Below are 26,056 nucleotides of genomic sequence, written 5' to 3'. Positions count from 1 at the left end.
CAAAAATAGGAAATATTATTGATCTTTTAGGACTCTAATGACTAAATACTGCATATTTGAGTTTTACTATAAAAAAACTAAATTGTTTTTGACAGAAAAGCCATAAAACATTTTTTTTAATTTGTATTACTTTATATCAACTTGAAGTTGATATAGAGATTTATTGTAAGCGTTAAATAATTTAAAAAAAATAATAATCTGACTTATTTTTAACATTTTAATGACTGAGACTCTTTATGGTCCCTGAGACCACTAAAGGTAAAATAAATAAAAAATGCATATATTTTGTTATGGTTTGAAAATGAAAAATAACAAAATGGCCCCCACATGCTTTAATTTTTCCGTGTTCGGCCCTCAGTGGAAAAAGTTTGGACACCCCTGCCCTAAAGGAACAACGTTAATATGTTTGATGAAACGTGATTATATGCATGACTGTATGTATGCACATGTGTATATGTATGTTTGTACAGTGAATGTATGTATTTGTGTATATATATAAAAAAAAAAGTAACTTAGGCCTTTTTTAGGGGGGCTCAAGCCCCCCTAAAATGTTCTTAAGCCCCCCCTAAATAATTTGGTGTTAAAAAAAAAAAAAAAAAAAATCTTTTTTTTTTTTTTTTTTTACAAATACATGCCGACATATTCATTATAAAGTGGCCCGAATATGAGTTTAAATAAATAATCATATAACCTGTCATTATTCACTCAGTTTCCCCTCACTTCATAGTGTAAGGTAGAGAGCCCCTTTAGTGCGTCGGTATCCAATCCATTCCACTTGTTCATATAGAAAATGCCCACATCACTCAAAATCCAGTCCGCATTTTCTCTGCGATCTTGCTTGCGGTCCTGCAGGTGTACGAAGCACATTAGCACACAGCACTGCAGAACAAGAACCTTGTGTCTGCAATTGTAAATAATTTAGTTTTTAAGTTTTGTGTTTCTTGTAGAATCTATATAAAGTAATATACATTAGCCTATTGTGAAAATAATGAAAACAACATCATTAAATATATTTGTTTTATTGTATTGTTACATTAATAGCTGTTGTATTATTATAGGATGGCTTGTTAAACATTTCATAGGATTTTCAGAGGGTGGAAAAACCAAGACATTTAATATAAAATGTAAAATGAATAAATACATAAAAAGAAAAAGAAAAAAAATGGTTAAAAGCCATCATCCCGGGGAGCATTTAATTTCGTCCCGTGCATTTTTTTTTACCGTCCGACAGGACTACGTTAATCTCAAGCCCTGGAAGTTACATTTTATTGTTTGCATTATTTGTTTCAGCATTGCACTTTGAAGATGGTCCCTCAGCTCTTTGACAGCATTGGCTCTTTTTCAGATCAGCAGACTAAGTCTTTCTTATTTACAGTATATATAAAAGTTTCTCATTTCTATTCATACTTCCATATATATTTAATTTCCTTAACGGCTTGCCATAATATATATATATACATATATACAAGCCAAATGATCCCGATCCAGATATTACTTTAATTCAAGTAATTAAGTAATATTTCCAGGGCTTGAATTTACAACCATTTTAGTCACATATGTGCCCAAAATGTAATCTGTGCAACTTCAAAATATTTGGGAACAAACAATTATTGTATTGTGAGCGAAAGTTGTGGCATTAGCCTCTATGTTGTGAATGAATAACATAGAGGCTAATGCCATGACTTTCATTGTGTTTCAGTGTATCTTGAAGGATCATGCAAGTAATTGTTTTTTGTTGATGCTGTAAACAAAATGTCACTGTGCAAACCCATGTTTGTTGTTGTACTGAACACAGATTGAAACTAAACCGACTGAAATAATAATAATAACAAAGAATAATTTCTAAGTCTTTGTTAGCCGTTTGTGAAGTTTTGTGCTCGTGCGCTACGTTCGCTCGCATCCTGCATCTCCTGGGGGCAAAGCCCCCCCTGTCCTTAAAAGCTAGTGACGCCCCTGAACTTAAGGATTAAAAGGCAACCAAACAAACACAAGTAAAGCCAGAAGTTAAAAAAATAAAAATAAACAAACAGGCTGATATTATGTACATTTTTGGCTCACCTTTAGATAATTTCCCTTACATTTGACTCAAATGATTTGAGATTGCTAGAAATGAAATGGCTGATCCAAATGTCAAATTTAAATGCAAGTATGAGAAATAATTCCACCTGAAAAGCTTCAAAAACTGGTCTCCTCAGTTCCCAAACATTTACAGAGTGTTGTTAAAAGGAAAGGCCATGTAACACAGTGGTAAAAATGCCCCTGTGCCAACTTTTTTGCAATGTGTTGCTGCCATTAAATTCTAAGTATTTGTATATCTCAAATATGAAGGAAACGAGCAAAATGTGAGAAAAGTAAACTAAATATTCAAAATAAAGCACCTTGAAAAGTGGGATTTAATTATACATTTGGTAAACCATAAAAATGTTCTATAAGACATTACAAGCCGGGAGGAATGGTGCTGCTTACATTTGCAATAACATATTGTGGAATTTCTGGTTTTCAGTATATATAAAAGTTTTTTGGTTCTATAGCTGGTTACTCTGCGCTGTGCAGTAAGGTGGTTCCAGTAACTTTTCCTTTAAAATTACGTATTCTGCAGTTGTACATTACAATAACTATGGGTGGTCTGCAGTTGGTTTGGCCTCCACCTCTAGATGTGGGTTGTCATGCTGGGCCCTGCTGGTGCTGTGTGGGATGGTGCTCTGCTGTTGATCTGCCTCTCTGCTTGCTTGCTTGTCTGCTCACTCGCCGCCTGACTCATTCCGATGTTTTTGCCTAGGTAGTCTTGACATTTTATAATTTTTATTTGATTTATGGCTTGGAGTTTGGGATGTGGATATGAGGCCTTTGAGTTGCTTTGCTCACCTGCACTTTCCAGAGTAAAATTGTTCGGTATATAAGGGCATCAAAATCTACAATATTATTAAATGGATGGATAGGACAAAAAAAGAAGGATTACTACAATTATTCTTGTGTACAACTTTATATATACACATCTATATACAAATATATATATATACACTATATTGCCAAAAGTATTTGGCCACCCATCCAAATGATCAGCATCAGGTGTCCTAATCACTCGGCCCAGCCACAGGTGTATAAAATCAAGCACTTAGGCATGGAGACTGTTTCTCCAAACATTTGTGAAAGAATGGGCCGCTCTCAGGAGCTCAGCGTGGAACTGTCATAGGATGCCACCTATGAAATTTCCTCGCTCCTAAATATTCCAAAGTCAACTGTCGGCTTTATTATAAGAAAATTGAAGAGTTTGGGAACAACAGCAACTCAGCCACCAAGTGGTAGGCCACGTAAACTGACAGAGAGGGGTCAGCGGATGCTGAAGCGCATAGTGCAAAGAGGTCGCCGACTTTCTGCACAGTCAGTTGGTACAGAGCTCCAAACTTCATGTGACCTTCCAATTAACCCACCTACAGTACACAGAGAGCTTCTTGGAATGGGTTTATATGGCCGAGCAGCTGCGTTTAAGCCATACATCACCAAGTCCAATGCAAGGCGTCGCCACTGGACTCTAGAGCAGTGGAGACGCGTTCTCTGGAGTGATGTTTTTCAGGAGTTGAGCTTGGCCCCTTAGTTCCAGTGAAAGGAACTTTGAATGCTCCAGGATACCAAAACATTTTGGACAATTCCATGCTCCCAACCTTGTGGGAACAGTTTGGAGCGGGCCCCTTCCTCTTCCAACAGGATTGTGCACCAGTGCACAAAGCATAAAGACATGGATGACTGAGTCTGGTGTGGATGAACTTGACTGGCCTGCACAGAGTCCTGACCTGAACCCAATAGAACACCTTTGGGATGAATTAGAACGGGGACTTAGACCTAGACCTTCTCGACCAACATCAGTGTGTGACCTCACCAATGCGCTTTTGTAAGAATGGGCGAAAATTCCTATAAACACACTCTGCAACCTTGTGGACAGCCTTCCCAGAAGAGTTGAAGCTGTAATAGCTGCAAAAGGTGGACCAACATGGGTTAGGAATGGGATGGCACTTCAAGTTCATATGTGAGTCAAGGCCGGTGGCCAATCATTTTGGCAATATAGTGTATGTATATGTATACGTTAATATGTTTGATGAAACGTGATATGCATGAGTGTATTATGTATATGTGCTTGTGTATGTACAGTATGTGTATATGAATGTTTGTACATTGAATTTACGTGTGGATGTGTGTATGTATTTACTGTATTTGTGTATGTATGCATGTGCGAGCATATGTACCTATGTGTGCGTGTATGTATGAATTAATGTACGTATGTAGGTATATATGTATGAATAATTGTGTGTATATGAGTATGCATGTGTGTTTGTATGTACGATATATTTGTCTCCCAGTATGTGCGGGAGGCAAAGTACAGCCCCAGCCACCCAGACAGTCCAACCCAAAACAGCAGGTGCGGTACCCAGACCTCTGTGTCTTTAATTTATATTTGCATGCCTCATGACACAATATCTGTATGTAATATTGGCTGCATTTCTGATAGTTGTTTGTCTGCCATGTTGTTCCAGACCACAGCAAACGTTACCCAGCTTGCCAAAGATTGTAATATATCCCTTAGAAGAAGACATCCTGCCGTTTCCTTTAAATTGGACACACGTTAATTCTATACCGTTCTAAGCCAGTAGTTTCAAGGAGTTATCTCACCCTCTGAGAAGCCTCCGTTTTATTAATGTTTTCCCAATGTTGTAAAAAGGTGTAGAATAAATATTACATTCCAACATTCCTCTAAACGAAGATTTGCGACACAGTCATTTTGAGAGTATATGCTAATATACACTTACATCATGTGTTGCCTTCATTATTATCACGGCCCGGGCGCATCCCAGTGCGCATTCATCTGTGCGCTGTGCTGAGTGCACCTCCAAGCGCGTTCGTGCTCGCGCCACTCCTGCTGCAGCCAGCGCCTGCAATTAATCAGCAATCCGCACACCTGTCGCTGATGAGCTCCCTGGGCTTTTTAAGCCAGTGCATACCTGCGTTCCGGGCCAGAACGTAGCGACGTGTTCCAGTACAGTAAGCCAAATATCTCTAGCCCTATGCACACTCTCTCTCTCTCTCTGTTTCTCCCCCCTCGTGTTCATTTGTCTCGTGTCCCTTGTCGTCTTCCAGTACACAGCATTCCTCCGTTCCCGCGTCACAAGCTGTGCGTCTCGTCTCCCCCTATTCCCTCTGGTTCCCTGGCTGCCTCTTGGATCTCGACCTCCCGCCTGGACACGGACTCTGACGCCTCGCCCCTGCCCTTGACACCACGCCTGCCCACGGACCTCTGAGCTTGCCTTGCCCCTTGGACTTCCGCACCTCGCTCAACACTTCCGGGTAACACTCATCAGATAATCGCTACACATAAGTCGCACGCCATACACATTTTTTGGGATTAGTTTCACACTCCATACTTTTGTAAACATAATAAATAGAACTAAAACTACGTCCCTGCATTCTGTGCCGTCTTCTTCCCCCTATACTGTTACAATTATAAGACTTATGTAACCGAGGGTTTATATATGTCGCCTGTACTGTATAAAACTACAAAATAACAAACACGGAGGCTCTAGTGCAGGGGTCCCCAAACTACGGCCCGCGGGCCGGATACGGCCCCCCAGCGTCCAAAATCCGGCCCGAGGGAAGTCCCAAATAAAAAAAAAAAATATATATATATATTATTCATAATTATAATTATAATAATAATTATGTAATTTTTTTTTGTTTTTTAATTTGTCCTTACTAGTCCATTTTTTACCGTCTCCAAGCCACTCAGGCAAATCATATTGTCAAAAAATGCATTTTACCATCGATAACGTGACATGCAGCAAGTGCGCTCTTTAAGTCAATTAGTATAATTGACTTTATATTATATATTAATATAATATAATATATATGTATGAATACATATATATATATATATATATATATATATATATATATATATATATATATATATATATATATATATATATAGATATAGATATATATATATATATATATACATACACTACCATTCAAAAGTTTGGGGTCACCCAAACAATTTTGTGGAATAGCCTTCATTTTTAAGAACAAGAATAGACTGTCGAGTTTCAGATGAAAGTTCTCTTTTTCTGGCCATTTTGAGCGTTTAATTGACCCCACAAATGTGATGCTCCAGAAACTCAATCTGCTCAAAGGAAGGTCAGTTGTGTAGCTTCTGTAACGAGCTTAACTGTTTTCAGATGTGTGAACATGATTGCACAAGGGTTTTCTAATCATCAATTAGCCTTCTGAGCCAATGAGCAAACACATTGTACCATTATAACACTGGAGTGATAGTTGCTGGAAATGGGCCTTTATACACCTATGTAGATATTGCACCAAAAACCAGACATTTGCAGCTAGAATAGTCATTTACCACATTAGCAATGTATAGAGTGTATTTCTTTAAAGTTAAGACTAGTTTAAAGTTATCTTCATTGACAAGTACAGTGCTTTTCCTTCAAAAATAAGGACATTTCAATGTGACCCCAAACTTTTGAACGGTAGTGTACATATAGACACATATATATATATATATATATATATATATATATATATATATATATATATATATATATATATATATATATATATATATATATATATATATATATATATATATATATATATATATACACACACACATATAGACACATATAAATATATACACATATACATATACATATACATATATACACATATATACACATATACATATATATAAACATATATACACATATATACACATATACATATACATATACATGGACATATACATATATATACACACCCACACATTTACATATAATATATATATATATATACTGTATATATACACACGCACATATACATACGTATATATATATATATATATATATATATATATATATATATATATATATATATATATATATATATATATATATATATATATATATATATATATATATATATATATATATATATACTGTATATATAGTGCGGCCCCCAGCCAAATTGTTTTACCCCAATGCGGCCCCGGAGTCAAAACGTTTGGGGACCCCTGCTCTAGTGTAACACGAGGACCACTTTATTTCCTTTCTTTCAAAAACCTCCGCTCCACTACAACGTGTCACCACTTCCGCTCTTAGCGCCTTCAAAATAAGAGCTCAAGGCATATACTTTATAACAGGAACTTAACATCACAAAGAGGCAAGCCCATAAAAATAGTTGTGGAGGGGGGGCGTGGCCTGCGGGCCTGCAGCGAAGCGTGGTGTGCCAGGACCGGCTTCGAGATCAGCGACGGGTGCGTAGATGGCCCACCTGGGCGTGCTTATCTAATCACCTGTCGCTCTGTTAAAGGCAGCAGCCGGGAAGGAGAGAGGGGTTGATGGTGGAGCACGAGCACGAGCGAGAACGAGACTGACACAAAGACAATTTATTGCAAAATAAAACATTGTTGTAAAACTGGAAGAGCCTGGCATGTCGGTGATTGGTGGTCCGAAGAACCCGGAAGCGCAAGTCTTCCACAATAGGTTTCACTTATATAAGGCTTATAATTTTTTGAGGCTCCAGACTGATTTTATTGTTTGTATTTTTGGTTAAGTAGCATAAAAAAATCTGAAGAAAGCGAGGCGCTGTAAATACTTTCCGGATGCACTGTATGTTTGTGTTCCATATCATACTGGCACCTCTTGGAGGGACAAGTGAGAAGTTCCCTGTATTTAATTTCACACATCTTAGCATTGGAAACATGTGAAACACCAATTTATGCTGTGGGCCGTTTTGAGAAACGCATCTTGAACAAGCGCAAACGATTCAGGAAAAACACACTTTCTACTTTCTGCTGAGGAAATATGTGCCTTGCAGCATTTCTCAAAACAATCCCAGATGGCGTGACAGGCGACCGAGAGGCACGTTGCATTCACAATGATATGCATCCCATCCTTTTGTGAATCCCTTTGTTTGCTTTCCACTGTGCACGTCATCTGGCAGCCTCGCTCATTTAATTTAAAATAAATGGCATATGCCTGCAAAAAAAAAAAAAAAAAGTTGTAAATGAAACACTCACATTCAAGCTGCATATTAAACCACCGCCGGGGCGCCGGTTATTGTTGTGTGGAGGCAGGTAAAATAGTTCCATTTATGGTGGACAAAAGAAGATGTTGCCAAGTATTGCCGTACTCTTGATGTGCGTCGAAAAGATGGAGATAAAAATCGCTGAGTTGTCAGCTCGCCACCTGCCATGACATATGAGGGAGGAGATGAGCATGAAACTCTCATAAAGTAAAAATGCGGCCGTCTATCATCAGAGTGAGATGTGAGCGGAATCTTTCATGCAAGGTCACGGCGAAGCAAATGTGACATTAAAAACAGCTCAAGACGTTAATTCACTCTTTATCGTGCCATTTATATGCCAGGGGAAGCTTACCTGACAGTATATGGCGTGTAATGCTTTGTGCAAAGGTCACAGGGAAGTTTCTACCACACAATTACAAACTTTTGGTGGGGAATTAGTGGGTCAGAAGTTTGGGTTTCTCGGCGTGCTGTCATTCTTGGCACACTAAAAGGAGGCGACAGAAGGTTGCTTTCTGACTGATGCCTTATTTGTTTTGATTGATTGATTGAGAAGTTTATTGACATCTTAAATAATTGTAATGCTTTAAAAAGGCAAATGGGTGGCACAAAAAGCTTGTTTCCATTGTGGTCTGTGGAGGTAGATGTGGCCAGGGCTGCCTGCAGGAGCAAAGGTCATCGCCTCTGTCCATGGTGCTGAGGACAGAGCACCATCAGACGGGGTCGTGGCAGGGCTGACGGCGAGACACAGCTGGCAGGTCATTAGATTTCACAGGTGGTACGTGTTAATCTAATCATCTGTTGTCTTTAACAGTAAGCGGCCGGGAGCAGGAGGGGAGAGAGGATACGGACGTGGCTGAAAAGTCGAATCCTGCTGGAGAGAGAACTTTGTTAAAACAATTGATTATTAAAACCTTGTTAAAACCGGCACGCTTGGCTCCGGTGCCGTGTCTAACAGTGGAACTGCGGGGAAGCACTTCCACGTGGTCCAATATTCATCACATTTGATACATTCAATAATACAAGATATACAACCTGTAACATGTACTTTCTGATTCCAAGATATTAACTGTTGGATGTTTACATATTCATATGGTAAGGAGCTACTGTGACAGTACATGTTTAGTCTACTTTATACCTGCATTATCTTTTCCATCCTTACACTTTCCATCCTTTGTAACTGAGCTACACTGCAAAAACTGAAATCTAAGTAAGATTAAATATTTAAAATAACGGTGATATTTGTTTATTTTCTGTCTGATAAGATAATTCTTCTCACTAAGCAGATTTTATGTTACAGTGTTTTACTTGTTTTAAGGGTTTTGGTCCTAAATTATCTCAGTAAGATATTACAACTTGTAGCTGAGATTGTATGACCTATATTGAGTAAAACATGCTTGAAACTAGAATATCAACTGATGCAAAGCTGTGTCATCAACACTCACAAGTATAAAACTACTTTTTTTAAAGTAATAATTTCTGACTTCAAGCATGAAGAAAAAAAAATCATGATGCCGAGCGCATATTATGTCAAGATAATGGCACTAGCATTTGCTTAATTTAAGAATATTTTTCAACATATTGAGCAAAAAGGTCTCTTTTTTTTCTACCAAGAAAAGTGCACTTGTTATTAGTGAGAATATACTTATTTTAAGGTATTTTTGGGTTCATTGAGGTTAGCTTATTTTACTTGTTTTGGAAAGTCTCGACAAGCCGAATTTTCTTGTTCTATTGGCAGATAATTTTGCTTAGTTCAAATAAAATACCCCTCATTTTTGTATTTTTTTTTCTTGTTTTTGAACACTGAATTTTTGCAGTGTACTTTATGGAACAATTTCCCTCGTGGATCAATAAAGTTTGTCCAAGTCTAAGTCTAAGTAAGCAGCTACTCAGGTTGATTTTAAATAAAATACTTAAAAGAAAAGCTATCACTGAGATTTTATAACACCGGATGACTCAAGTTGAAGTAAAATATGAATTTAATTAAATAAATGTCACCACGGCTGTTTTATTGCAATTGCTCTGTATAATTTAATGGCACCTAGTCTGTTATCCACTCTAAATTATCAATACTTAAGGAAACTTTACCTGAATAAATCAAGGTGTTTTTTTGTTTTTTTTGCCTATGAGATATTATCTCAGTGATTACTTCAAACTGATCTCATACAGCCATTTGTTGAAGCATTCATTTCTTTCATTGTCTATTTTTTTAATAATCATTTAGTGTCATCAACTTTAATTACAGCAACACTGCTTTACGGCGCTTAAAGGGGAAATGCACTCCTTTTTTAAATTGGTCAAGTCTGGGGATTGTCGACGTATTCGTTTAATCTGGAGCCAGAAGATGTTTAAAGAGGACATGATGCATAAACTTAAAATCAGAAGTATTTATTCCCTATTGGATACAATTCTAATACAATTTGTCTGAGCGCTATCTGTCCCTAGTAGCATTCAACACGGCGACTTACACAGGGCTGTCCGGACGCGACCTTCCCCTCGCGCTCTTACAATATACATCACAATGTATGAATATGCAATGAGGTGTCTGCTTCCAGGCTTGGAATCTTCCTCTGCCTTCTCCTTCCTGGATTCAGACTTCATATCTGGTGTTGTCCTTCAGATCTCGGCAAAGAAGCCACGTCAACAGAGGCAAGAATGTGGGCGAGAAGAGTGAATGTGCGTAGGACCCATGAACTTGGACCCAGTTTCACATATGATTAGTTGCACGGCCTATTCTAAGCATGTCTATACTAAACATTTCTTAATCACTTCATCCTTCATTATCTTAATTATATCCCAACATAATATATCCCAACAACATTAAATATTTCTACATTGACAACACTTTTGCCTCTTTTCAGCAACTGTGTAATAAATGTTCACTACCTAAGCAACATTTCTTCAGATATCTACAGATCTGCAATACTTTCCCTAGGTTTCCAACTGACACAGTTTTAGATCTGTTTTTGACGCCGCTTCCGACTTTAAAAGGCTCAATTACACGTATCTATAACCAAATCTTTCTTTGGCGCCCTGAGTCTTTGACTTGAATTAAGTCACCTTGTGTGGGGGATTTGGGTATGCGTCTGTCTGAGGATAGCTGGACAGAGATCTTGAGCAGAGTTCATTGTTGACTCATTGTGTTAAATTGGAGGGCAACAGTGCCTCCCTGCCACTTCCGCTGGATTAAAGATGTTCTTTATTTTCTCAAACTGGGGAAAGACTGGCTGACATGGTTGTTCTGCAATGTTTCATGAACTGTGGGGCACCTTTTTGAGATATGTAGGTGTTTTCCAAATTAGCCCTGATTCAAACTGAAATGTTGGGTGTTGATGAGCCTTGTGTGTGCGTTTGGTTGTTGTATCTCTCTAGGGACATTCAGGAATGCAGCTGTCGGTGGTATTTTTTTATTGTATTTATTCATTTTAATTGTATTCATTTATTTAATTAGTATCATTATTATTATTATTATTATTATTATTATTAATACTATTATATACTGTACACTATTCTTTCTTTTTGTACTTGTTGGGGGTACAGCATTATATATATATGTATAAAGGGGGAACTGCACAAAAATGTTGCTGTTAATAATTCCTCTGTTAGACAAGAACACACATTTTTCTGTTTGTGCAGTCTAAATCGTAAATAACTGCAATTACGAGGCGGCTACCAGTGTCGCTAATGGGTTTCAGCTATTCTGCCTATAAAGCCCCATAACACCCGTCCCCCCCCAAACACCCAAAAAACCCAACATTAAGACCAAGCTACAGTATAACGAAATTGTTAGCCGAGTAACTACTTTCCGTAACACGGTGCCTTGATCATGAGGGCTTAAGCCAACTACTGCAGCTACTGCTACCGCAAAATCGCCTCTGAGTTGGTAAACGTTTGTACGAGATTATAAATCATGCCTCTCACTTGTATAGGAAGTCTGTTAGCTCCTCACCTCCCAGGGGGTGATCAAGGGTAATGGGTCAAATGCAGAGAATATTTTCGCCACACCTCGTGTGTGTGTGACAATCATGGGTACTTTAACTTTAACTTTAAATATATATATATATATATATATATATATATATATATATATATATATATATATATATATATATATATATATATATATATATACATCAAATATAATTTATATAAATAAATAAATAAATATATATATATATATATATATATATATATATATATATATATATATATATATATATATATATATATATATATATATCTATATATATATATATTATATATCTATATATATATATATATATATTATAATATATATATATAGAGTGTGTATATATATATATATATATATATATATATATATATATATATATATATATATATATATATATATATATATATACACAAACATTTTTAACCTTTATTTACCCAGGAAAGTCCCATTGAGATTAAGAATCTCTTTTTCAAGGGAGTCCTACATTCGGCGCTGTTTACCTGACACATGAAACGTGACAAATTGGGGCGGTGCACTAGCCACTGTAGCCGCCAGATGGCAGTAGAGTGTTGAATATTTTCAAATGTGTTTTGTGGCAATTCCAACTTGGACCACAGAGTCCACTTTCCATCATTTTCAGCATACTGCATTGCAAGATGATTAACCCCACCCACCCATAACTGGGGCCATAAGAATCCCTTCCCTACTGCAAATAGTAACTAAGAAGAAAAGTCCTTCAATATCTATTGTATGTTAAATTAATAACTAGATATTATCTTAATAAATCGATATTGTCACGGTATGGTTGCGGCTTACTGCGCGGTTCGTTTTCCCGGGATGCAAACGGACAACTCCGGACAGGACTTGCAGGTAGGAACATTGTTTAATTAAAAAAAAACACTCAACGAGGTACAAAACAGAAAACAAACCGACGGAACAAGGTGCCGATCGCACTTGAAGCTGAGGCTACTGCTTAGAACAGACTAAAGACAAGCAAAACTTACTTAACAGGAGCGTGACGCAAACAAAGAAGCCAGCACGAGTGATCAGCAAAGGCAGGCTTAAATAGTGTCTCTTGATTACAAACAGGTGAGTGTCCCGAACAACAGAGGCAGGTGAAAATCATAAGTAACCATGGTGATTAACTCAGGAGGTGCACAAACAGGAACTAAATGAGTCCAAAACAATCAGAAAAACACAAAACATGATCCGGACCACGGATAATGACAGATATATTGGATATAGCTCTTGTGTTGGATGTCATTAAATTATGCAGGTGTACCTTTGGTTTTTGCCTCAGGGTCAGTCCCCCTGTTGCGAAGGGCCGGCCCCAGGAAGTCTTAATACACGAGCAAGTCATTACCTGACCTTGGTCGGTCTCAGTGTGTGAGCATCTGGAGGAATGTCGTTCACGCTGAATGCAAATGAAAGTGAAAGGAAGAAAATAAGCTACCTGGAACACTAAGTCTCTGTGCTCTACCCTCTCTTTAGCATGCAGCTCACTCCTAAGCTGTGCTCTGATATCACTCTTCTCTTCTCATAAAAGGCTTTTTGGTCCATAAAAGGATGCGAACAGGAACATTAGAAGTTTCCATCTATTTTTTTTTCAGTAGTTTCCTCTATACTTTTGAATATTTTAAATGCATGCACTAAATGCGCATGTCTCTCATAACAGAAATATTACATTCAAATTGCTCCAATCCGATTTGTAAAATAGTGGTGCTTTGATTTTACTCTCCATGAAAGAACAGTGGAGGAACGATAATATGCAGGCTTTTAAGCCTTTTATGATGAGGTAAAACATTTTAAAGCCAGACGGGACTTGGGTAATTTTATTCACATCAGCGCTCAGTGCCTAGAAAGTTCTCAGTCATCCAGCGTCTTATTTCAAAATTACATTTAGATTGGAATAAAAAATGCACTGGAAGAAACCTCTCTGATGAAAAATCTGTTTTTCTATGCATATTTTTTGATTTTATATGCAAACATCTGGCTTTCAAACAACTGCAAGGCATGCATTAAATGTAAATAATATGCAGTAATATAACCACTCATCCATCCATCCATCCATCCATCCATCTTCTTCCGCTTATCTGAGGTCGGGTCGTGGGGGCAGCAGCCTACGCAGGGAAGTCCAGACTTTCTTCTCCCCAGCCACTTCATCCAGCTCTTCCCGGGGGATCCCGAGGCGTTCCCAGGCCAGCCGGGAGACATAGTCTTCCCAACGTGTCCTGGGTCTTCCCCATGGCCTCCTACCGGTCGGACGTGCCCTAAACACCTCCCTCGGGAGGCGTTCGGGTGGCATCCTGACCAGATGCCCGAACCACCTCATCTGGCTCCTCTCGATGTGGAGCGACTTTGAGATTCTCCCGGATGGCAGAGCTTCTCATCCTATCTCTAAGGGAGAGCTCGCTTCCCGGCGGAGGAAACTCATTTCGGCCGCTTGTACCCGTGACCTTGTCCTTTCGGTCATAACCCAAAGCAAATGACCATAGGTGACGATGGGAACGTAGATCGACCGGTAAATTGAGAGCTTTGCCTTCCGGCTCAGCTCCTTCTTCACCACAACGGATCGATACAGACGCTGTATCGTCCGCATTACTGAAGATGCTGCATCGATCCGCTTGTCAATCTCACGATCCACTCTTCCTTCACTCGTGAACAAGACTCCAAGGTACTTGAACTCCTCCACTTGGGGCAGGGTCTCCTCCCAAACCCGGAGATGGCACTCGGACTTGGATGTGCTGATTCCCATCCCGGTCGCTTCACACTCGGCTGCGAACCGATCCAGTGAGAGCTAAAGACCCTGGCTAGATGAAGCCATCAGGAACCACATCATCCGCAAAAAGCAGAGACCTAATCCTGCAGCCACCAAACCAGATCCCCTCAGCGCCTTGACTGCGCCTAGAAATTCTGTCCATAAAAGTTATGAACAGAATCGGTGTATCGGACTGTCTGATTGTGGCGGTCCGCTCCCTGTACGATCAGTCTCAGAGCTTGGTCCGCATTGCCGGCAGTAAGTCGGACACGTTTCCAGTGAGGGTTGGACTCCGCCTAGGCTGCCCTTTGCCACAACCACTCATATGTATAGAAATAAATTGATCATATTCAGCCAGAACTTCACATGATTTTATATGCTCTAACTTTAAGGAGAATGGAACCTGCACAGTGAGGTGATTATATTCAATGAGAACATTACATCATCAATGAACCATAGCAGAGATGTGGTGGAAGATAATTATAAACTATATGAGTTATTAATTAATTTCCGCCACATTCTCTGTTAGGCTGGAGAAGCTCCTGGTGGAATTTTTGTTTCATCTGACATCGCATGGACAAAGATAAGACCTTTTGGAGTAAAGTTCTGTGGTGAGATGAAACAAAAATTGAGCTGTTTGGCCACAATACCCAGCAATATGTTTGGAGGAGAAAAAGTGAGGCCTTTAATCCTAGGAACACCATGCATGGTGGTGGTAGTATTATGCTCTGGGCCTGTTTTGCTGCCAATAGAACTGGTGCTTTTCAGAGAGTAAATTGGAGAATTAAAAAGGAGGATTACCTACAAATTCTTCAGGACAACCTAAAATCATCAGCCCGGAGGTTGGGTCTTGGGCGCAGTTGGGTGTTCCAACAGGACAATGACCCCAAACACATGTCAAAAGTGGTAAAGGAATGGCTAAATCAGGCTAGAATTAAGGTTTTAGAATGGCCTTCCCAAAGTCCTGACTTAAACGTGTGGACAATGCTGAAGAAACAAGTCCATGTCAGAAAACCAACATATTTGGCTGAACTGCACCAATTTTGTCAAGAGGAGTGGTCAAAAATTCAACCAGAAGCTTGTGGATGGCTACCAAAAGCGCCTTATTGCAGTGAAACTTGCCAAGGGACATGTAAACAACTATTAACATTGCTTTATGTATACTTTTGACCCAGCAGATTTGGTCACATTTTCAGTAGACCCATAATAAATTCATAAAAGAACCAAACTTCATGAATGTTTTTTGTGACCAACAAGTATGTGCTCCAATCACTCTATCACAAAAAAATAAGAGTTGTAGAAATGATTGGAAACTCAAGACAGCCAAACTTTTCACCACGACTGTATGTTGTTGTCTCTCAAAAATGATTGTGATTGATAGGCCAAAATTCCAAAAAAGTACAGTTCCCCTTTAAGCAGTGGTCCCCAACCTTTTTGTAACTGCGGACCGGTCAACGCTAGAAAATTTGTCCCACGGACCGGGGAAAGGGGGGGAAATGGCATTTATTTATTTGTATTTTTTTATTATTTTTTGTCATAAACAAATACAATCATGCTTGGACTGTATCCCTGCAGACTGTATTGATATATAATGTAGGAAAAATAAATATTAATAACAGAAAGAAACAACCCTTTTGTGTGAATGAGTGTGAATGAGTGTAAATGGGGGAGGGAGGTTTTTTGGGTTGGTGCACTAATTGTAAGTGTATCTTGTGTTTTTATGTTGATTTAATGAAAAAAAAAAGAAAAAAAAAAAAAGGACATAATTTAATTTCTTGTGCAGCCTGGTACCAATTGTTCCACGGACCCGGTGGTTGGGGACCACCGCCTTTAAGCAAATACGACAATAGGTAAGCACAGTATGTTTTAAGTAATGTCCCCAGCAGGCCTGAGCTATCGAGGGGTGTTGACAATGCCATCACACAGTTTTCAATTTGTCAGCAAGCCTTTTGTGGCCCCGCGGCCCACTGAATAGAACACAGCTCTCTCAGGCGACAACACGGACGGCGCTTTCATGTGAGCTTTCGCACCCAAATGGTAGCAACACCGCGGGACACAACTCTGTCATGGCTGGTGTTGCTCAAGGGTGTTGAGTCTGAAGTTGTGAGGATGAGTGGTTCTTGAGAAAGGCACCCAAGCAAAATGCACCGTGTTGTCTTTTCTTGCTATTTCATTGCCATGACTTCTTATCCCCCCACACCCTTTTCAGCGCTCAAGGATGCACTATAGCTGTGCGAATTCTATACTCCAACTGGAGCAGCTGGTGAGTGGCAGCTAACTCGGAAAGAAACGTTCCCTCCGAGGAGCCACTCTCACTTTCAGCCCATTCATCACGGGCTCTGTATTATTTCGGATGTGCGCTCTCAGGGAGTGCTCGGGTCTTTACATTTATGGGCAAATCAAAGGCAGCGTGCTTTTATTGTTACAGCAACCAATAAGGATTTATACTTTAATATTATGATTTGAAGTCAGCCTTGGCTGCAGTTAACAACAAGAAAAAAAAACCGACTCATTCCGCAGCAAAGAGAAGGAAGTAGTCTGGCAAGATGCTGAACCAAATATTAAAAGATTATCATAAAAAGGGAGCAAATATGCATGGAAAGTACAGTTGCGAAGTAATGATTATAATGTGGCATTAAGTTGGATTACTGGATGGATTTGGCATAATGCAGCCTCATTAAAAGGCTTATCTCCACTCTTTAGGGTTGTGGTGTCAAACGTACGGCCCCCGGGCCGGATAAGGCCCACAAACAGGTTTTTTCCGGCCCGCGGGATGAGATTGCTAAGTATAAAAAAGAGCCGAAATGTTTGAATGAAACAAACCGCTGTTCTAAACGTGTCCACTAGATGTCGCAATAGCAATTATTTGTATCTTTGTAGATTATGCTACATATGTAAAAAAAAAACACAACACATGTTAGTGCACCAGTCGAGGGAAATAAGCACACTACATAAATAACATCCTGTAATTTGATTTTGAAATTATTTTTTAGGGATAATGGCTTCTTGCCGATATCCGATATTCACCAAACCCTTAATTACCGATACTGATATCAACCGATACCGATATCAACCGATACCAATATATACAGTCGTGGAATTAACACATTATTATGCCTAATTTGGACAACCAGGTATGGTGAAGATAAGGTCCTTTTTTAAAAAAAAATAAAAAAATAAAACAAGATAGATAAATTAAAAAACATTTCTTGAATAAAAAAGAAAGTAAAACAATATAAAAAGTTACATAGAAACTAGTAATTAATGAAAATGAGTAAAAATAACTGTTAAAGGTTAGTACTATTAGTGGACCAGCAGCACGCACAATCATGTGTGCTTACGGACTGTATCCCTTGCAGACTGTATTGATCTATACTGATATATAATGTAGGAACCAGAATATTAATAACAGAAAGAAACAACCCTTTTGTGTGAATGAGTGTGAATGAGTTTAAATGGGGGAGGGATGTTTTTTGGGGTTTGTAAGTGTATCTTGTGTTTTTTATGTTGATTTAGTAAAAAAATCAGTTAAAACATTTTTAAAAAATTAAAACGATACCGATAATGAAAAAACCGATACCAATAATTTCCGATATTACATTCTAAAGCATTTATCGGCCATTCTAAAGCATTTATCGACATCTCTATTATTTTTGTATCTTGATAGATTGCAAATTAACTTGACTGATGAACATTATAACGTCATTTCTTCAGAAAGTATAAATAACGACAAATAAAGATAGAATACTATTAACCGCAACATGTACGTGTAAATAAATCCCCACCAACATTATGATTTGTACATTTTCAGAATGTGCTTGTTCTATTTTTAAACAAAGAAAACAATTTAAAGTTGTCTTTATTTTTAAATTATCGTGCTGTGATTTTACCAATCCTGGCCTACTCGGGAGTAGATTTTTCTCCAGGTGGCCCCCCGATCTAAAATGAGTTTGACACCCCTGCTCTAAGGGCTACACTAGGGAAAGGATTCATATGGCCCTGTTCCTTGGTGGATCTCGCATAGGAGTTTAATCATTTTGCAATGCAGTCTGCTGAAAATAAGGAAAAGCACCACGTTACATAGAAACTGAGAGAGTGGTCAAAGTTGGAATTGCCACAAAACACATTTTTAAATATTTAAAATTCTACTACCAACTCACGGCTAAAGTGAATAGTGCATCCCCCGATTTGTCACGTTTCTTGTGTCAGGTAAACCGCGACGAATGGGGCCATCTGAATCCCCTTCCTACTTTGGATGTACCTTGTAATGTATTTACCAGTGTAATACATTGTAATACATTGCTTTGGATGCACAGAACCTGCTCAGTGGCCTTGTGGTTAGAGTGTCCGCCCTGAGATCGTTAGGTCTTGAGTTCAAACCCCGGCCGAGTCATACCAAAGACTATACAAATGGGACCCATTACCTCATTACCCATTGCCCTCCCTCACTCAGCATCAAAGGGTAGAATTGGGGATTAAATCACCAAAATCATTCCCGAGTGCAGCCACCGCTGCTGCTCACTGCTCCCCCCATCCCCCAGGGGATGGAACAAGGGGATGGGTCAAATGCAGAGGGTAATTTCTATTGACTATCAGTGGTACTTTAACTTTAACATTATTAGAGCATGGCATGATGACTGCTCAACGCACATTTGGAATAAATCTCTTACTTGAAGCTTTATTAGACACTTCCGACATCCCTGAATATCATCTGGAGGAAAAAAGTTCTTGTTGGCTTTATTTAGCATCATAAAAACAGCACAGAAATGACCAACTAGGCAGCGCAGACTTTGCAGGTGGTGATACTTTACCTCAAAAGGCATCAAGGGGAGTGCACCATTACAGCACCGAATGTAGTTCACTTTGTAGATAATTCAGTAGGATGAAATATAAAAAAGAAATGGGTTTTCAAAGATCATATTCAGCCATCTAGAAAGGCTAAAATCATTTCATATTTATGTACCACCTCTGTACCGCGGGGGATTTATATTAGCATACTAAACCGTGAAGGTATGAAGGTACCAACATTTTTTTTAAATAAAGCTGAGAAACCAATTTTTCCATCTACATTCAAACTCTGTGTGCACGTTTGTGTGTGTAGTGACCAGCTAGGTAATAAAAGACAGAAAAAGTAAATATAAATTCCATGAATAGTATATATTTATGAGACGATATTCACATCATATGCATCCGTATAGGCTCTTATGTGTGACTCCTATAAAATATAACTTCAGTTGAAAAAAGACACACCTGTGGTAAAGGCATGGGAAGGAAAGGAGCTGAAAATGTTACGTGTACAGGAGGAGGAGACGGTACAGACAGGGGGGACGTTGAACTGTATTTATATTTATATTTATATGTATATGCTCAATATATTAATAAATAATAAATTAAGTGTGTGTATTAATCCAAGATGTGTATGGTGTGCGACTATGTGTAGGAATTATATAAGTGTTACCTGGAGTGTTGAGCGAGAGGTGCGGAAGTCCAGGGGGAGAGGGGGGGGCAAGACAAGCTCGGAGGTCCGTGAGCAGGCAGGAAGTCGGGGGCTATAGCGAGGCGTCGAAGTTCCGTGTCCAGGCGGGAGGTCGAGATCCAAGAAGCAGTCAGGGAAGCAGAGGGAACAAGGGGAGAGACGAGACATACAGCTTGTCACGCGGGAACGGAGGTCTGCTGTTGGAACGACAAGGAGGACACGAGGCAATAAACACGACGGGGGAGAAAACACAGAGAGAGCAGGTTTGCATAGAGTATGATATACGGCTTACTGTACAGGGCAGGTAGCTACGTTCTGGCGCGGGATAGCAGGTTGTGCAGGCTTATGAAGGCAGGTCTTCTGATCAGTGACAAGTGCGCTGATTGCTGGCGATTGATTGCAGCTGCTTGCTGCAACCGAACTGACACGCGCCTGGCGCGCTCCCGAAGATGCGCCCAGCGCAGCGCACACATGAATGCGCATTGGTGTGCGCTCGGGCCGTGACAAAAAATTCATATTGAAGGTGTTCATTTCATTTAACCTGCCCTGTCCAGCCACTTGGGCAAATACTATTGTAGATCTAGATGCCTGCATCTTTTGTATTGATTTACTTTACAAATAATAACTTCTGCTGCATTATTTGTGTTTAACTTTATTAAATGTTTGAACCTATTTAGTGTTTGGCGCAACCGGACCAGTTCAGAAGGGAATAGATAGACGAAGAAAGAAGACAGAAGGGGGAATTGTGGTGACAGTACAGAAACAACAACAAAAACACAACATAAATATTATCTGTAGATACATTATATACAAATATGACACCAGAATCCATAAACAATAAATTAGTTAAGTAAAACTAAATAATACAGTATTGACAATGATCATTATTACACTATAATTAAAAAGAAAATATTGTCACACCTTTTCTCCAGGGGAGAGCTGTCACGGCGCACGCGCAAATCCCTCATGCCTTCTGCTGCATGCTCGGCTGGAAGCGTGCCAGGACACGACCCTGCTCGCTCTGGCCCCACCCATCCGTGCAGCTCGGACTACACATCCAAGGCCCTCTGTCCGTCCATCCGCACGACTCCCCACCTGGCAAAGGCCTGGAAATCCCCAGGCTTGTGTCCTGAGCCGGCTCGCCATGAGACTCTGGCAGCATCGTTCGGACCCCTATATTCACTTTGAAATATTCCCTTTTTTAATTGGCTGGTTTTATTGTTGTTAACATTTCCAGTCAACAAATATCTGATAAGACCACTTTGCATAAAACAACACCCTAGCAGTAACACTGGGCACAAGCAGACACATTTGAATTGGAAATGCTATAAGGTTTGCATTAATCATAATATGTAAACACTAGTATGTTTGTGCTGTCTTTGTAAGCCTCAGGGCAACAAAACACCACACAATTGTTGAATGTTGTCAGCCAGTTATCTTAGGCAGAGAATTTCAAAGTGTGAGGCTCACAGTGCTGAATAGGCCTCTTTCCACCGCGGGAACTTTTACAGGAACTTTCCTACTTACCCTGGTAAATGAAATTTATTCCCCCGGGTAAATAAAGTTCCACTAGTAACCTTTGTAGTTCCTATTAGCTACTGTAAGTGGGACATTGGAAACCTTTCAGGGGCAGGTGCTGTCGAACATTTCTAAAACGTTCTATCCAAACAGGACAGCCGCAATTAAAGTATGCGGCGTCAATTTGTTAATGTCAGAATAATTGTATCTAAGTTATCACAAAACTTTGCGTTACATTGAGTTCAGCTCGCCCTGCGAGAGGACAAACTCTGTCTCTGATCCCACCAAGCTGAAGGCTTGTAAAACTCCACTGTGTACGATGGGAAGCGACATGAAGGCGTCGGTTTCTTTCTTCTATTGTAATCCACAGGAAGATTTTGTCTTGACCCGAGATCTACAAAGCGGAGAGGAGACAGGGCCTGAGCTCCCTCCAGGCACCTTTTCTTTGAACTGTTTTACGACATTTTCTTTGAAGTATTTTGTAACCAAAGGCGGCGGCTGTTTACGACCCCCCTCCCTTAGAAGCAGCTGTTGCCATGTAATCAGGGAAAGTCCAAATAAAAGAGGAGGCGTACAATCTTTCGTCAGAGCGTGGTGAGACACTGTAAAGCGTACAGTGTCTACGCGTTTCTCTTCAATTGAGCCAAATTTAATTATGTCCCTGTTTAATTCCTTGCTTCTTGTCTTGTTTAATAGATGTCATCAGTGTTTGAACCTGACAGTTAATTTCTTATTTTTGGTGTATTTTCTTGACAACTGAGAGAAAGAAAAATAATACAAACTTTCTAGTTGCACAAAATTTTGTGAAATAGACAGATGTGAAATAGAGGAGGTTGTAAACGAGTAGAAAAAAAGGTTAATAATATCAAATATTAACTATTTACTTTGTTACATGCTGTAAGAGTAGTCAGCGACATGCCATTTGTGTACTTATTAATCTCATCCCTAGTTACAGAATGCTAACAGGCTAACGCTAAATCTGATGTGTTAGTGTTCTCGCCCTGAGACAAACACAGACATTTATTATGTATATATTGTAACCAAAAACTGTCCAAAGGAAGATCAGCAAAGTTTAGCTTTAAACCCCGATCTTGTTTCAGTTCAATGAGTTCCTCTTGCTCCTTTAAAGTCATGTCCTTACCAGCAATGGATGCTGAGCTGTATGGGTCCCTGACCCAGTCAAGGCATTCTGTGAAGGCTGAAGAGAAATAAAATAACAACTTCTTCTCAAGAGTTTTCAAATGTGTGCCAATCACTTCGCACATTGCAGCAGTGTTGCCATCATGCAGTTTCTCGGTGAATGGGAACATCTCAAGGTTGCCACGCTGCACATGTTTTTGCCAGAGCTGCACCTTCAAACGGAATCCATTCATTTTATCAGTGCTTCTAAGCAGATTTTCATTTCGGCCTTGCATCCGTGTGTTCAGTTCATTCAGATGATGAAATATATCAGCCAGGTATGCCAGCTTTGCACACCACTCATTACTTGCAAGCAGCTTTGAGTAATCGGACCTCTCGTTTGTCAGAAATACTTTAAGTTCCTCTCGCAGCTCATACACACGGGCAAGCACTTTGCCGCGCGACAGCCACCGGACCTCCGTGTGGAGCAATAACACTTTATGTTCCGCTCTCATTTCCTCACACAAAGACGCAAATAAGCGACATTTCAAAGGTCGCGTCTTCACAAAGTTCACTATGTGCACAACATCATCCAACACAGGAGCTAGATCTGCTGGTAAGGTCTTTGCAACGAGTGCCTCCCGGTGCAAAAAACAGTGCGTAACAATAACATCCGGGTTTTTTTCTTTGACCCCACTTACGAAGCCTTTGACGCGCCCGACCATGGCTGCGGCTCCATCAGTGCAGACACCTGTGCAGTTTTCCCACGAAAGCCCGCTTTTGTCAAAATATTCCGACGTGACCCGAAATATTTCCTCTCCTGTTGATTTTTCTGGCAGTGTCTTGCAAAATAGGAAGTTTTCTTTAATGGCTTCTCCATCCACAAAACGCACGTTGGCCAAGAGCTGACAATGTCCACTAATATCCGTCGACTCATCAATTTGTAAGGCAAATTTCTTACAGATGCGCATCTTTTCCAAAACAATAGTTCCGATGTCCGCAGACATATCATCAATACGTCTGGCAATTGTGTTATCTGAAAGAGGCACTTTAGCGATCTCTTTGGCCGCGTCATTTACGATGGCTTTACAAGCTGGCAGTATTAATGTTTCTGCCACAGTGTGGGACTTTTTTGATTTAGCTACGAGTTCAGCAACAAGGTAGCTAGCTTTGAAGGCTCTCTCGTTTACCTTTGTGGTTTTTCTCAGAAAAGTTGCCTGCTTCTCATTGTTTGTACGTAAGCGTACAAAATAGTCCATCGGCTTGTTTTGAACGGAAGGGTGTTACGTTTGGAGATGGCGTTTAAGCTTGCTTGGCACCATGGCGCTATTGGATAGCTTCTCACCACACACCAAGCACTGCGGAGTCGGTGCTGTCGCATCCCCGGTGAAAGTAAATCCAAATGAAAGATAGCTTTCGCTGTATTGCCTCGAGCTCACCGTCTTGTCTTTTTTATTTTGTCGACCACTCATACTGGGGCCTTCATTTGGGTCAGAATTTTGTCCAGGACCCTGTCCGGCATTTACATTTTCCCTTCTCAAAAACTTCTCCATCACTGTCACTTGCTCGCCTCCTCCTGCTGCGATCCCACACTGTCAGTGTCACGTGTCACGCAGCCTACCTCACTTGTCTTTACAGGTATATCGCCCTCTGCTGCCTCCTACTGAAATAGAAGAGTATTACATTATCTGCCGCACTTTATTACAGCAGGCAACCGACAATGGTTCAAATTAGGAGATATTACATAATTTCCCGTGGCACACCAGACGATCTCTCACGGCACACTAGTGTGCCGCGGCACACTGGTTGAAAATCACTGGTCTAGGGTACACTTATTAATGATGCAAAATTATACCTATCTGCGATTAATCACGATTAATTATGAGTTAACTATGAACAAATGTGATTAATCGCAATCATATATTTCAATCGTTTGACAGCCCTAAAATAAACGTATAGTTCAAACAAACGTTGTCAAATGGCGCAGCTGTAGTGGCTGCTGTTGGCAGGAGCTTTGCATGGGCTCTTGTGTCATCCTTTTGTGTTCCTGGTGTTTCCCTCTTGTTTTTATGTGGTTTTTTTGCCTTTTGATTTGGGACCCTTTGGGACTGTGTGACAAGGGGGTGTCACCTTTGTGACTTCTGCGGTGCTTTTTTGTGAACTTCTGGATCTGCCTCCCGGGAGCCTTTTGGCCATGGAGACCAGCCGCTGGGTCTCTGCCACACCGGAGTCTGTTTGGAGATGCGGATGAAGATACAGGGCTGCGGAGTGAGCAGGTATCGGACACCTCGGCGTCCGAGCATGCGGACTGGACACTGGCCGAGAGTTAGTGGGCGGCCAAAGGTGGAGTCGGCTCTCTTGGTTGCTTTGTTGGGTCTGCTCCTGTTTCTGGCAATGCTCCCCCCACCCCAGCAGACGATGGCGTGGAACACCGGAGAGGCCACCACAATATATATGTTCTTTTGTTGTTGTGGTTTTACTTTTGTGACTGTGTGTAGAAGTGACTGGTTGCATCAGCTCTGCTCTCGGCATAGCTAGGTTGGTAGGGTTCCAGGTTCGATTCCTGCTTTCGCCATCCTAGTCACTGCCGTTGTGTCCTTGGGCAAGACATTTTACCCACCTGCTCCCAGTGCCACCACACTGGTTTAAATGTATCTTAGATGTTTGGTTTCACTATGTAAAGTGCTTTGAGTCACTAGAGAAAAGCACTATGTAAATATTATTCACTTCCCTTTTAATGTCTTTATGTCCTTTGATGTTTCCCTTTGATGTTTATGTGTGCTATGGCTTAGAGGTTTTTTCCCCCCCTTGGCCTCAGTCTGGACCCCCTTTTCAGGGGCCCAGGCTGAGACTGGAGTTTTTTTTTTCTCACACAATTTTCAGTTGGTACATTGTTGCTATATTTCTCGATGTACTGTATTTTTGTTGTTACTTTGTAAATAAACCCCTCTTGGAATTATACTCTGTTACTGGGTCCTGGCCTCCTTGTCTGAACCTTGACAGTATCATCCCAAAAGTTATGAAAATATTTTATGAAGGTTGAAAAGTTACTGATTGCTGCTTTAAGAGACACAATCCTCGGTGCACAAGCTGAACAAGTCAGGTTTGTGTATGCTATCAATTTTAAAGATGT

Source organism: Entelurus aequoreus, linkage group LG13 (assembly GCF_033978785.1).
Source record: "Entelurus aequoreus isolate RoL-2023_Sb linkage group LG13, RoL_Eaeq_v1.1, whole genome shotgun sequence".
Taxonomy (NCBI): Eukaryota; Metazoa; Chordata; class Actinopteri; order Syngnathiformes; family Syngnathidae; genus Entelurus; species Entelurus aequoreus.
Note: the sequence above shows the minus strand (reverse complement) of the source record.